At 38.6% G+C, this 14,972-nt stretch overlaps 1 pseudogene; it reads left to right on the top strand.

The window, feature by feature from the left end:
* Positions 1–5,416: 5,416 nt before the first annotated feature.
* Positions 5,417–6,326, top strand: LOC119537097 (annotated as a pseudogene).
* Positions 6,327–14,972: the final 8,646 nt, after the last annotated feature.

Genomic DNA, 14,972 nt, shown 5'->3' with positions numbered 1-14,972 from the left:
AACATCTCCATTTCCTCCACAAAGAAGGAGGAAAAGTCAAAGAAGGTAGACAGACAAAAGAAAAAGAAAAAGAAAGAAAAAAAATGACAACTAAAAAGCAACTAAGATTCTGAATTGATCTAGCATATTTGAAAATCCTTAATTGATTGTTTCATTAAAGTGAAACAGTATTTCAACTCTATCTTAACTGATGTGTAAGTTTGTTCCTCTGGGCCACATATTCGCCCTTCGCAGTGTAATTTGTAGTTTTCTGTTATCTAGGTATCTGGTTTCCTTGGTTACCCACATCAGATTTTCCCAGACCAGAATGGGTTCAAGTCTCAGAATCTCAGAATGGGGTTATATTCAATGTCACATTTTCCTGAGGTTGTGTCATAGAAGATTGACAGACTTTCCTTTTCCTAACCAGCCCAGCAGATGGCACCTGTCAGCCTGTCACTCCTGACCGGTGTTAAGGAGGTGTGGCCCCTTTAATTCTCAGCTTAGGCTGTTTCCGTTTTGACTGTTTTCCCCCAGGCCCTGGGGTCTGAGCTGGGCTCCCTTAGGGAGCTATCTTCTGCATTTTAATTACTCCTTTGTTTCTCTGACTCTGTTAACTGCACTCTTGTCTGGGTCAGAGTGCTGTGAACTGAAAATGGCTGAGGCTCTATCTACTGAGCCACTCAGGTTGAGAGAGAGAAAAAGGGAAAGAAAGCCCCTTTTCAGAGCCAGTGCATGGCCCCCCAGTTTCTCCAGTCAGAAAGAGCACCCAGTCTTCTGGTTTCCATTTCCCAGGACACAGGCATTTTCTGCCTCTCTAAGTTCAGTCATCTTTAAAAGCTTCTGTATTTTTCCTTCTTTTTAAAATTAATTTTGTTTTTCTGTCAGCCCCACCTCCTCTCCACTGGGAGCGACCTCAGGGTCCTTTGCTGCTTGTTAGGCATTTGTCTATGTTGTAGCTTGTATTCAGGTGTCCACATCTGGTAATTAAAACCCCAGTTGGAGCTAGGCTGAGCTATATTCACTTGCTCCAAAATTCTGCAATTTTGAGGCTGTTTACTTGTAAGCAGGTTAGAATAATTGTTATCTAGGAGTATCAGATGCAGAGCCTGGATGCCTGGGAGCAGCTGTAGATGTTAAAGCATCAATTTACATCAGCAGAGAACATGGTAAATACAGTATGCCCTGTGATGAATCAGCGTCATAATCATTAGTGTGAGTATCCAGGGAGTCCTTGGATGTGATTGGAGAAGACATTTGAGAATAAGAAATCGATTTATTAGAGGATATTTGAAAGGTATATAGAATGATGCTATTGAAAAAGATGGGCTCAGCACCTGATTAAAATTAAAAATTCCACCTAAGACCATTAACATAAAGAGTAGTCCCTGAAAACCTGTTATAAGCCAGTTTGTCCATTTACTTTGGGATTACCAATTAAACAATTCAGAAGCATTAAGGACTGGTGACATTAGCTGAATAATATAAGGATAGTAGTGAAAATAGGAATTTCTTTCCTTGGGTATTCTAGTATTTGGAGACTTTCAGAGTATTATAAAAGTACATGTAGCATGAAGTTCCACTGACTGAGCATATTCCTCCCTATATGGCTGAAATATAATCAAGTGCCAGTCTATTATCTAGTACCATATTGGTCAATGACATAAATTTAGTGTCATACATGCCATTTCAGCAAAGGAGTAGAGTGTGGCTGACATTTTTTTGGTTGGCCCTTGCAATATGGGTTTGTCTGGCAAGACTGTTAATTCCAGTGGCTATTCTCATCTCACCTAGTAGTGTCACAACTTCCTGTAAACAATGGGATTAGAAGAGGTACCATTTGTTTCACAACCTTTGTGGTCATCTCGTACAGGGATCTCCTGGTCTAGAACAATGCTGCCTGAGGTGATGTCATCTCCAGTGATGAACTTGTGGACTTGGTGATGTTCTCAGTCCTTATTAGGAAATTCTTCCCATGTGCCTATCCTCTCAGGTTGTTTGGGATTCTAGTATTAGGCTCTGTGTTTTGAAGTGAGTTTGGGTAATTTGGAAGACCATCTTTGTAGCTCTGCATCAAAGAACTAGATGTACATATTTGTGATTGCTTTTGGGGATTATATGTGGCACAGTGAGCAAAGATTACACCAAGAACCTAGCATTATAGCTATTTTATTGGAGCACAATTGAATACATGTGAAAGAGGAAGGCAGCATGTAAAATTTAGTAGGAAACATAAGGTGTTTATCATATAGTATGGGCTTGTGGTTTGAGTCCATCTATGTGTTAGACCAACAATATATTGTGTTAGTAGATCTGGCAGAAATTAGTAACTGTTTTTAGCATTTCAAGTAAAAAATGCAATCATTTTCAGGGTAGGATGGATTGTTTGGACTCCAGAGGCTGTCTTTGAAGGTCAGTTCTGGCCATGGATTGACACATATCCAAACACCCAACTAAATAGAAACAGAGAGCCAGCTAGCATAAGTGTGAATAACTGTATTTGATGAATATGTATTTTGATCCAGCAGCCTCACTTCCAAGAATTTGGACCATTATCACTGGGAATCATGTGGCCTATGTGGGACTGGGCCTTGGCCATCCTAGCCTACCTGGGTATGGTTGGACAGTTCTACCAGAAACACTGGAAAATTTTCAGTTGTAATTTTTGGTGATGGCTCGTATTCACTAGGTATAATTTATTATCTCCTCTTTTTTGTGATTGGACCTGTGGAAATAATTTCAGTTTCCTTAAGGAATGAGAAGAGAAATTAGGGTCACCCACCAAAATTTATACCAGACAAAAGCAGTCCATGCTTTAGGAGCAGGAAGAGCAGGGGTAGGATCTCCTTAAGAATCCTGCTGTGGAATTTTTCAGGGACCCTTAGGAATATCCATGATAACTAGTCATAGGATATTCTCCTTCCTTGATCAGGCTGCCAGTCTCTATGGGAGGGTGGAAGGCATAGAAAATATAAGTAGAGAGGAGAGATAACAGGGTTTTCAAGATGAAAATGGAACCATAATGGACAAGAAAGCCTTAAGTTTGTCCTTGACCAAGGGGAGATATGCGGGCTTAAGGAAGTTATTGGGAGACATCTTAAGGCCCAACGGTCTAAAATTTGCCAAATTTAGAGCTGGGACAGAAGATCCATTTTGGGAATCATTTACCTACTTGACACTGGAAAAGTAATTCTTTGAGAAGGACATTGTGTCTCAGTCAAACTTGCTGCCTGGGGGTGGTAGGGCAGGTAGAAATTCCAGTATATGTCTTGCTATAATATACAGGTTTGCCCAGTTTGTGAGGTAAAGTGGGAACCTTGGGTAGAGTGAATTATATTAGGAACACCCAAGTGGACAAAAATAGTGTAAGTATGATTCTGAATAGAGGAGCCCCAATTAGCATGTGTGATCAAAGAAACTCTCATTAGTCTGTTGCATGTGTCTAGCATGATAAGAGCAGATCGAATGACACTGTAGGAGGGAGTTAAGGGATGTTATAATAGCCTGTCATCTAGAATAAAATTCCTGGACATGGGTAGTTGAAGCTCGACTACCAAGTCTTCAGTGTTTAGTTTTATTACAGAGGAGACAATTATCAACTGCTCTTTTAGTCAATACATGCCCTAGAGGCAGCACCGCCTGCCTGGCCCAATCTCAGATGGCCTCTATACAGCAGTGTTCTGGAGTTTCAGATGTCTAGAGGGCAAGTTGTAAAGACAGAATTGGGGATTTTCTAGGCAAAGGTTATTATTATTTTCAGGAAGTGTAGGATTTCTCAGCTCTTTAACTTGTATCCTCCAAAAGTGGTCAGCAAAAGCATTAATTCAGACCTCCCTAGTGGAATCCCAAGTGTGTGCAGAACTCTAATAGGATGTGGAAAGTCTGTCAATGCCTGTGAAATGTGGGTGCCAGATTGCCTTAACTTCTTATAAAAGTTGTCCTTTTATTGTTTTGATTAAACAATTAGGCCATTAGCTGATGTCCGTGAATCAGTGAAACCACAGACCTACATTAAGCATTTTTCAGATTTTGGGGGAAGAAATGGACTGCTAGAATTCATCCAACTGAGTCTATGTCTGAGGAACATCTGAAACTAAAGATGTCCATGATGAGGTGTGGAATGCCATGCTGACAGCTGCTCCATTACATTTCATGGTGGTGCTCCCATCAGTGGAGTAGACCCACCCCCTTTCCATGCCACACAGTTAATTCCAAGGTACACCTCAAATCAGCAAGTGGGCAAGCAGACATTCCATCTCTAACTCTGATATGACTGTGAGAAAGGGGCTAAGCATGGGAGGAACCATATCCTCCTGGGATTTGGAAAGGCTCTTAGGGTCAGCTTTAGTCTTATCCTGAAGGTACCATTTACATTTAACCATAAAACTTGAGTCCATGCAGAGCTGTCTAAGGGAGGGGTATCAGATCCACGACATGATAGGAATTTGTGTCCCTAGGCCAACTCTCTAGGGCTTCCAGTAGGCAGCAAGTATTTGTTTCTCTAGGGGAGAATACCTTGAGGTGACTTGTGGTAGCTACTTAATCCATTATCCTATGAAAAGTAACTAATGGTCTCATTCAGTCCACAGTTGCCAAGAAAAACAGTCCATGGTTGCCATGCCTCATCCTGAAAGATCCAGTGTCACCATAGTCACTGTTGGCCTGTTGGTTAAAACAATCTAGCACCCTAGTGGCTCACCAGAGGTGATAAAGTGGTTAAAGTGAGATAGAAGAATGGGTAAATTGTTGTCTCTGAAAGGTAAAGAGGACCAGAAGATATTCAGCTTTCTTTTAAGGTTTGAGGAGGCTGTAGTAGTAAAAATTGTTTAGTGGCCTCCAGAATTGTTTTATCATCCTAGTTTCTTATGATACCCAAGAACACAAAAAACCTGGCAGGATACTGTATCTTGTGAAGGGAGATTCCCCAGGCTTCATATGGCCTGTGATTTGAGAGGGAGAACAAATCTGGATGTACCTTTTCTTTTGTAGACTTTAACGAAGTGTCATCAACATAATGCCAAAATGTAGTCCTTCCAGGGGACTGAGGTTAAATCTTGATGTAGAAACTTTGGGCCACCACTGAGTTACTGAGGTGTCCCTTAAGGGGACAGTGAATGTATACTGGTGGCCTCAAAGATGAAAGCAAATTGTAGTTAGGATGACTTAGAAATGGTAATTGAATGAAATCAATTTGCTATATTAACTATGGAAAATACCACCCTGAGTCATCTGGATAGCTGCAATAATCTCAATAATGTCATGGAATGTGATATTAATTGGTAAGAGTATGGCACTAATGTTACTATAATCAATCAAATGTTTCTATTCTTCTTTGTCTACCTTTAAAACTGGCCATAAAAGATTGTTGAGGACTGAGGCATGGCAGTGAGCAGTTGACTAGGTTTTTGGGGTTTCCTGGTGGTTCAGAGTTGTGGCTTGCAGAAGAAATGAGATGTGGCCTGAAGGACGATATGAGAGTATGAAAGACTGCCAAGAGAAAGATTACCTCCTCAAAGTCACCCCAGTGATGGCTACCATAGAGTAGTTAATATTGTGCCAAAGAAACCACCACTGCTAGACAGACCTGGTGAAGAAAGCTACAATAGATATTACAGTCATGTTGATTTCCAAGAATATGACAAAGGTCACAGTTTTTCTCATATCAAAGATTTGGTCCACCTCACAGAGGGCATGAATCTGGGTATAGATGGCCAAGAGATGATAATTCTGCAAGTCAACAACCTGAATACTGGGATGTGAGAGATGGCTTTAGAAGAAAAAATTTCTACTCTTCCCATTAAGTATGATACCAGTCTCCTCATAAAAGGGACACTCCTTTTTTCAGAGATTCACCTGTAGGCCAGTAGGATTCTCCACACAGCAGATCTGGCTTCAGTGTCAGCAATAGAAGCTACTCTCCAGAAAGAAGCAAAATGTACTCTTTCCATCAGTTTCAACATAGAAGTAAAGAGAGACCTGTCCAGTCTTTGAAAACATCAAGAGACACTTCACCCTCAAGTTCTTCAACAGTTACTTCAACAGAGGTTTTAGACAAGCCCAGTAGGCTAACTGAAAAGGAACTTTTTGAGGCTGCAAGCAAGTGGGCTGCTGAAAAGCTAGAGAAGGCAGCTGATAACAACTTACCTGAAATTTCTGAGTATGAGGCAGGAGTCACAGCACCATTGTTTGTTGACCAGCCAGAAGAACCTGAGTCAAATGCAACAGATGGCATAGAATTATTTGAAGACAGTCAGCTAAACAGCCACTCTGAAGCAATAGCATCAAAAACCAAAGAAATTGAACAGCTGAACTCAGTGATCTGGCCTTGTGGGGAAAAAAATGAGTAGTTCAGGAGGACCCAAGAAGATGGTGGCATAGAGAGGAGTGGAAGTTAGTTTGTCCCCCTGAAACAACAAATAAACAACCAGGAACAACTAGTAAATAATCTGGAATAACTGCTGGCGGACATCCATGACTATCCACACATTGTACACCAACCTGGATTGGGAGGAATGCCCAAGATTGCAGCATAAAATCTGTAAGTAGAGAAAAAACTGCAGACCCAAGCTGGGAGCACCCTCTCCCTACAGCAGCCTGAACTGCAAAACCTCACTGTTTTAGAGAGCAGCACTCTCTGAACAAGTGAATATACCTCAGTCCAGCTCCAAATGGGGTTTTAATTAATAAATATGAACTTCTCAATACAGCTACAAATCCCCAACAAGCAGACAGAGGCTTTTAGTGACAACTGGCCTTAAAGAGCTGGAGTACTTCTCTGTAGTGGGAGGGAGAGCCTAGAGGACCAGGTGCTATCTCTGGCCAGTGGGTGAAGCTTGGGGGGGGGGTGGGCAGTGTGGACTGGCCCTAAAGGGAGGTTTTCTGCCCCTTTTTCTCTCTCTCAACCTGGGCAGCTCAGTAAAGAATGCTGCAGCCATATTCAGTTCACAGCACTCTGACCCAGACAAGGGTGGAGATAGCAGACTCAGAGAGACAAAGAACCTATTTAAATGCTGATGATCACTCCCTAGGGGTTGTATCTTTCCTAAGAGGAAGGAGGTTGTGCCTGGCTCTATTTCTGGCCTCCCATTCAGAACCAGACTGCAGAGCCTGCAGGAAAACAGGCAAAACAGAAACTGGGGGCCACATCTCTTTACACCAGTCAGGAGAGATAGGCTGACAGATGCCACCTGCTGGGTAGGTTAGGAAAAGCACAGCAGCTTGAGGCCTCACAGGTTGTGTCAATCTTTTATGACACACCCTCATAGAAACCTGATACTGAATATTGCCCCCATTCTGAGACCTGAGCCCATTCTGGTCTAGGATAACCTGATTGGGGTAATCAAGGAAACAAGATGCCTAGAAAACAGAAAACTACAACCTACATTAAGAAAAATGAGGTTATAGCCCAGTCAGAGAAACAAACTTAAACTTCAACTGAGATACAGGGATTGAAACAACTAATGATAAATCAATTCAAAAAGTTTAGGTAAGATATGGCAAAAGAGATGAAGTGTATAATGAAAACACTGGGCATACATAAGGTAGAAATTGAAACTTCCAAAAAAACAACTGGTAAAATCTATGGAAATGAAAGGTGCAACATAAGAGATGAAAGACACATTGAAAATATACAACAACAGATCAAGAGGCAGAAGAAAACACTCAGGAACTGGAGAACAAGACACCTGAAATCTTACACACAGAAGAACAGATGCGGAAAAGAATGGAAAAATATGAGCAACGTCTCAGGGAATTGAATGACAACATGAAATGCTTGAATATACATGTTGTGGGTGGAAGTTCCAGAGGGAGAAAAGAAGGGAAAAGGGGCAGAAGCAATAATAGAGGAAATGATCACTGAAAATTTCCCATCTCTTATGAAAGATGTAAAATTACAGATTCAAGAAGTGCATCATACCCCAAACAGAAAAGATCTGAATGAGCCTACACCAAGACACTTAATAATCAGACTTTCAAACGTCAAAGACAAAGGAGAGAATCCTGAAAGCAACAAGAGAAAAGTGATGCATCACTTACAAAAGAAGCTTGACAAGACTATGTGCTGATTTTTCAGCAGAAACCATGGAGGCAAAAAGGAAGTGGTGTGATATATTTAAGATATGGAAAGAGAAAAATCGCCAACCAAGAATCCTATATCCAGCAAAACTGTCCTTCAATTATGAGGGAGAGTAAAAAAATATTCTGACAAACAGACAATGACAGAGTTTGTGAACAAGATACCTGCACTACAGGAAATACTAAAGGGAGCACTACAGACAGATAGGAAAAGACAGGAGTGAGAGCTTTGGAGCACAATTTTGGGTGATGATAAAAGAGCAATGTAAGTAAACAGACCCAAGTTGACTGAGTATGGTTGAAAGATGAAGGTTAGAATCATGTGGGACACCAGAAGAAAAGAGGAAAGATAAAGACTGGGACTGTAAAGCTCAGTGAAACCTAGAGTGCTCAACAATTGTGATCAAATGTAGAGTTATGTTTTTTCATGAGGGAGAACAAATGAATGTCTACCTTGCAAGGTATTAAAAATGTGGATTTATTGGGGGGAAGATACAGTCAATGCAAACTAGAGACTATAATTAACAGAAACATTGTATTATGCTTCCTTTGATGTAACAAAGGCAATATACCAAAGCTAAATGCATATAAGGGGGGGACATAAAGGAGGGGTATGGGACTCTTGGCATTGGTAATGTTGTCTGACTCTTTACTCTACTTTAGTTTAATGCCATCTTTTCTTTTCTTGCTTCCCAGCTGTCATGTTTTTTTGTCTTTTGTTTTCTCTTTCTTTTTTCTTTCTCTTTTGTGTCTACTTTCTTTGACTCTTCCTCCTTCTTTGTGGAAGAAATGGAGATATCCTTACATAGATAATGGTGATGGTGGTGAATACATAAATAAGTGACTATACAGGAACCATCAATTGTTTACTTAGGATGGAATGTATGTGTGTGAACAAAACCATTTGAAAAAAATGAGTTGATAAAGAAACCTTGAGGGGACTATATTGAGTGAAATAAGTCAGACACATGAGGAAAGATATTGTGTGGTCTCACTGATATGAACTAATTATAATATATAAACTCATAGACATGAAATATAAGTTACCAGGATATAGAACAAGACTACAGAATGGGAGCAGCTGCTCATTATGAGCAGAATGTTCAACTAGGTTGAACTTAAGTGTTTGGAAATGGACAGAGGTGATGGTAGCATGTTGCAAGAATAACTAACAGTGATGAATGATATGTGAATGTGGTGGAAAGAGGAAGCTCAGAATCATGTATGTCACCAGAAGGAAGGTTGGAGGTTAAAAGATGGGAATGTATAAAAAATGAATCCTGTGGTGGGCAATGTCCATGATTAACTATACAAATATTAGAAAACTCTTTCATGAACTAGAACAAATGTATGACACCATAACTAAAAGTTAATTATCGAGGGACATATAGGGAAAAATATACCTCTTACAAACTTGCATTACATTATTAGTATTTTAACATTCTTCCATCAACAGTAACAAATGTACTATACAAATACTGTGAGTCAATAATGGAGGGGGGATGGTTATGGGTAAGGGATGATTTGAGTTTCCTTTTTTTTCCTTCATTTCTTTTCTGGAGTAATGAAAATGTTCTAAAAATTGAAAAAAAATTAATTGTCCTGATGGATGCACAACTATATGATGGTTCTGTGGGCAATTGATTGTACACTTTGGATCTTTGGATAATTGAATGGTTTGTGAACCATCTCAATAAAAAAAAATTAAAAAAAAGATTGCTGAAAGAAGAAACCTTTTGAATGAAAATATTTATTAATGGGCATGCAGTACCTCAGATTTTGTCTTAGATGATATTGCAGGTATTAATCTTTACCAGCAATTTCAACTCTTGAAACTCCCATTTCACATATCCCACCAGAAGTACCAAAGATATGATCTTGTTCCATTTAAGCTCATGACTGGCAATGACATCCATTCCTATAATTGGAAATCTCAAGAAAAAGGTAATGCCACAATTGATAGCCAGGTACATTTAGTTGTGACAATGGTAATCTTGGTCACCCACATCCTGCAACAGTTTGTCTGAAAATACCTTTTAGGTTAAAAAGAACTTGATCTTAAATATGGAAAGTTTGTCTGGAATTACAGTGATTATTTTGATTATTGCATGGGTCCCAGTGAATCAATGTGGTTATATATAGTCAATTGTCTGAGAGTGGTGGGACAAACACTGGGGAAACATTGCATCCCTAGGGAACAGGGTTGTGGGTTGTCAGAATAAGGGACCTCAGTCAACCCTCTACATGGTAGTGGAGAGGCCAAACTTTGGAAGTCAGTGCCATAATAGATGGAGACTGAAGGAAACCCTGTATAGATTTTTTTCTGAAATCTTGTACAATCTTTTGAGTTGTTGTAATTTCTGGGTTGACTGTCCAGTGATTAATTCTTTAGGTACCCCCAGGTCTCTCAATTGCCAATAGTGGGGTTCCTCTAAGGGTCCCAGGATTAGGATATGGACCACTGGGGTTTGGTTCCTTGATGAACTGTCTGCCTGTTGGGGGGTTGTTGTTATGCAAGAATTTTGGTGTAAGGATGGGTGTTGCCTTCATATCATGCTACCAAATCAACTCCATCCTGTGCTTCTTTCTGTATGCTATTCAAGGCTTCTCTTACTCTGGGGTACTCCTGTTAGTAGACTTTATTGCCACCTTATAGTTTGGGGAGGAGAAACTCTTTGCGAAAATAATTCTTTTGATTCTGTGTCCTAAGGGTGACTTCTGCATTGGTAATGGCCTTGGGATTGTTAGGGTCATGGTGTTCAGCAATGTGATGGACCCAAAGAAACTTGCCAGTTTTATATAGGAGAGTCCAAGCCTCATCATGGGTCTTGTACTGGTTGCCTGCTTTGCCAGTTATAACCAGCACTGTGGGGTGAGACTTTTCCAAAGCCAGTAATATCCAATGTAATAAGGAAAGGGACTCAATATCATTGTTTATAACATACTAGGAAACCTCTTCTACAATTTCTTTTGTATCCTCATCTTTAGTCCTTCCTTTTCTCTTTCAGTTTGAATATTGTATACACCAATTTTATATAAAAATTGAGGATATAGAATTTGTACATCCCTCATGATATAGTATTTTTTTTTAATTTCACGTTGTGCTATCTAACTGGTGCATCTCTTATGCTGACCAAATAACTCTACTCCTTTCATAAATACCTGTAGAATCTAATCTGCCCTCTTTTCATTGTCCTTTTGGGTAAAATCTTTTAGAATGGACTGAATCTCTAAGAGTAAAATGCCTAGTTTTGATTTTGTTCTCTTCCGATCCTGAGCTGACTTTACACTTTTTGTATTTACCAGATAGATACCAGGCAGTTTCAGCATCCCTTTAAGGCGATGCTTGTGCTGAGAGTTGAACGGTAGACTGGTATTTTTCCGGAGGTGATGCCATATGGGAAAGGAAGAATTGAGATGAACAGTGAGGCAATGAATTAGGGGCCACCTTGCTCAGTGAATCTGTGGGGAGGGATAAGGCATAGATGGGTTGTAAAGAGTGATAAGTAGTATACTTCTTTGCTGGATCACAGCAGTGAAAAGAAGCTGTGGGTTTTACATGAATGAAGAGGCAAAAATGTTAATCTCAGAGAATCCTGGCCTCATATTAAGGACTTCTGTGAGGTTATGGGGCATTGAGAGTGAGAATTAATGATATAGAGTCACATGACCAGAGAGACTGGAATGATAATTAATAACCAAGAATGAGGGGTGAATTTACAACAAAACAAAAAAAAAAAAAACTGGATTTACTCCCCTTAAGAAACTAAGAGTATTGAAATACTGTATTTTTTTACTCATTTACAGTTGAATTCTGTAATGCCTCCAAAAAGAGCTTTGCACACACAATGAAGGAAAAGAATCTGTGGTCACCGACGTGGGGAATATGTGAAACCACAATAGTGAATGCAATTAGAATTCTGCAGTCTAGTTAGAAAACCCGTCCTCTAGTAGATCTGTCTCTAAACTCTTGAAAAAGTTAAACTTACTTCACAAATGCTCACCTCTTGATGGAATTAATAGCATATAAGGACGTCAAGGTCAAAACCGATGGTTCTTATAAGGAATCGTATAATAATCATATAAGGGAATGTGAGGATTTTGAGTATTTTCCAAGAAGCAAATTTTAGGATATTGGGATTCATTAATCCTATCAGAGTAGAAATCATTTTTTCCTTAGGTATTAAGTCAAACTCTGAACAAAGCTTCCATCAGGTGGCTTTGAGGCTTGCACAATGTGATCACAGTCCATACTCTGAACCATCCCAGCTAACAGGAAAACCAAAGTGATCAACAAATATGAAAAATTGGGGAAAAGATAAGGAGGTATTTTACCTGCAGCTAAAAGGTTTTCTTGCAGCAGAGAGAAAAGAAACTATGCATATTACTGATAATGGAAATGAACATGTCTGGACAATTTTTCATGTAATGATTTTGTTTGTGTGTGTATATGTGTGTTATTGTGATGGGATGGTAATGGAGTAGGCAAGATTAGGGAGGAAAGAACGAGTCAAAGAAACAGCAAGAGAAGAGGAATAGAATGATTAGATAGGTCCAGAGAATCAACACATCTTTCTGGTCCATGAAGATTCAAAGAGTATCTGAGAGACGAACTGATGGGAAGTCTGCTTACCCATGTTTACATAGTTTCTCAGGCTTGGATTTTCCACTAAGCACACTAAGCAAATGCTTAGGGCATCAAAGAATTAGAATTTTCAATTAAATAATCCTTCAACATAGACATAATCTGGGAGGAAATCATCCAGTTTTGCAAACACATACATTTCATGTCTGTTAAAAGTAGTGTATGCTCTGACTTCATATTTTATTTATGCTGAAATTAAAAGAGAATAGGTAGCAATTTGTATTGAGTGCCTCATATAGCTATATATGGCATTGAGCTTCTTGGAGTAGAATTAGCTTGAAAAAAGTGAAGTTCCAAAGAAAGAGAAATTGTCTTATTTTTACAAATATTAGTCATTATAAATAAGAAAAATAAAAGCTAGTGTTTGACATGTATGTATAGAGCAACATAATAACTATTAAACTATTATTTAATGGTATATACCTAAATTCATGGTGTGGCAAAATCATAGGGCCTAATGTTCTGTGGTTAAAATGGAGCTGTAAAATGAAGGAGTCAAAAGAATACAGCCTTAGTGTCTGCTGTAGGTAAATTCTGCAGCTTTAATATTTGTTTACCCAACCTCTGGCGCAGTACGTTATATACAGAATATATGCAATTAAAGGATAATGAACTTAACTGAATTCTGTATTAATAGTGTGCCAGATTTCAATATAAGGAAGAAAAGCAAACTTCCAAGGATTATGATGTATCATAAAAATAAGAATTGCAAGAAAATGCATAAATTGGTACAAATACTAACACATCCATAACAGAATGAATGATACTAAACAAGAAGCAGAGCTTGTAATACCTCTAAGGGTAACTTGCATAGGAAAAGAAAGTAGGAGAGATGAAATAGGAAAGATATGGATTAACACTGTGTGAAAATATCATACTTTCTTTAAAGGGACAATCTCAAGTAATTTGAATTTGCTTAATTTTTTATTGAACACATTTCCACATTACCTTGTCCAGGAAAACTTCATTCTTTACTGTCTGCCAGGTTGGGCTAGATGAGAATTTTCAGTTCAAAACATTTTACCCATCCCTGTTAAACAAAGAATAACTAGACTGTATGTAATGAATAGCATCTGTCTTAATAAGAATATTTGAAAACTGATTAATTTTTATCAAGAAATCATATTGTGAATGGAATCCTATTGAACAAGTAAAGTTGCCTTTTCCATGTTGTACATACCTTTGAAGTATTTTTGTTTCTTATTCTCTTTTATGATTTATTTCACTAAAATAATATTAAGACTAGCTGCTCCTGTACACATTTTAAAATAAAAGATATTCTTTATTGACCAGATTTTGTTAATAGAAATTTTTCCAGAGAAAATTAATTGCATAGCAAATTTTACTTTTTATCCCTCATTTTATTAAGTAAAATATTGTCCAGATCAAAATTTTCAGGTCTATGTTTTTATAAGATGATATAATTAATGTATCATTTTAGTCATATCTAAATTTGCCTTGTTCACCCTTTAGCATGGCCAATTTAATTTGTAGTATTATTTATTTCTAAAATATTTAATTTTATCCAGATTTCTGGAGAAAATTTCACTAGAATACAACTATGAAATAAAATACTGTTTAAAATACCCTTAAATCTCCTCTATATGCCACACAGGTACATTTTTAGCATTGTCTTATAATGTGGCACAGCCAGAAATAAACCATTGCCTGCTGGAGGTTACCCTGTTTTATAACTTCTTATTTTCCCATTGGTTTGAATAGTTCCTGAAATAGGGAGTATTCCTTTTTTTTTTTTTTTTTATTCCATCAACCTGACCGCCCGACTGAATGAAGAAAAGATTCATGAGTAAGAACACAGGAAATTAGATATTTGTGGTACATTACTTAACCCCCAAATCATATTGAGTTAGAAAACCAAACTGATGTTTAATGGGATGGTTTTCATATGATTATATACAAACCACATGCCCTGATTGCAACTAGAAATCAGTGTGTCTTCTCTCAGTAGTGAGTTTGTGTATGCCTATGAGAAGTGTGAGCATGTGTGTGTGTGAGTGTGTGTGTGTGTGTGTGTGCATGTGCTAGGGAAAAAGAGAGTAAGGGGGAGGAGTGTAGGGAGAGGAACCATTCTGGGAGCCCATATCCATATTGCAGAACATATTTAATTGCCCCAACAGTAAATAATCATGTATGACAACATCCTTTTGGAAGTCGCTTTCAACCTCTGATTCATAAATGTAGGTGAAGTCAGGAAACAGAAGAGAGACACCTAACACATTCTGCCAGCCTTCATCAACAGCTCAAAGCCATC

Source organism: Choloepus didactylus, chromosome 6 (genome assembly GCF_015220235.1).
Source record: "Choloepus didactylus isolate mChoDid1 chromosome 6, mChoDid1.pri, whole genome shotgun sequence".
NCBI classification, from domain to species: domain Eukaryota; kingdom Metazoa; phylum Chordata; class Mammalia; order Pilosa; family Megalonychidae; genus Choloepus; species Choloepus didactylus.
This window is presented reverse-complemented; position numbering and strand designations above follow the sequence as displayed.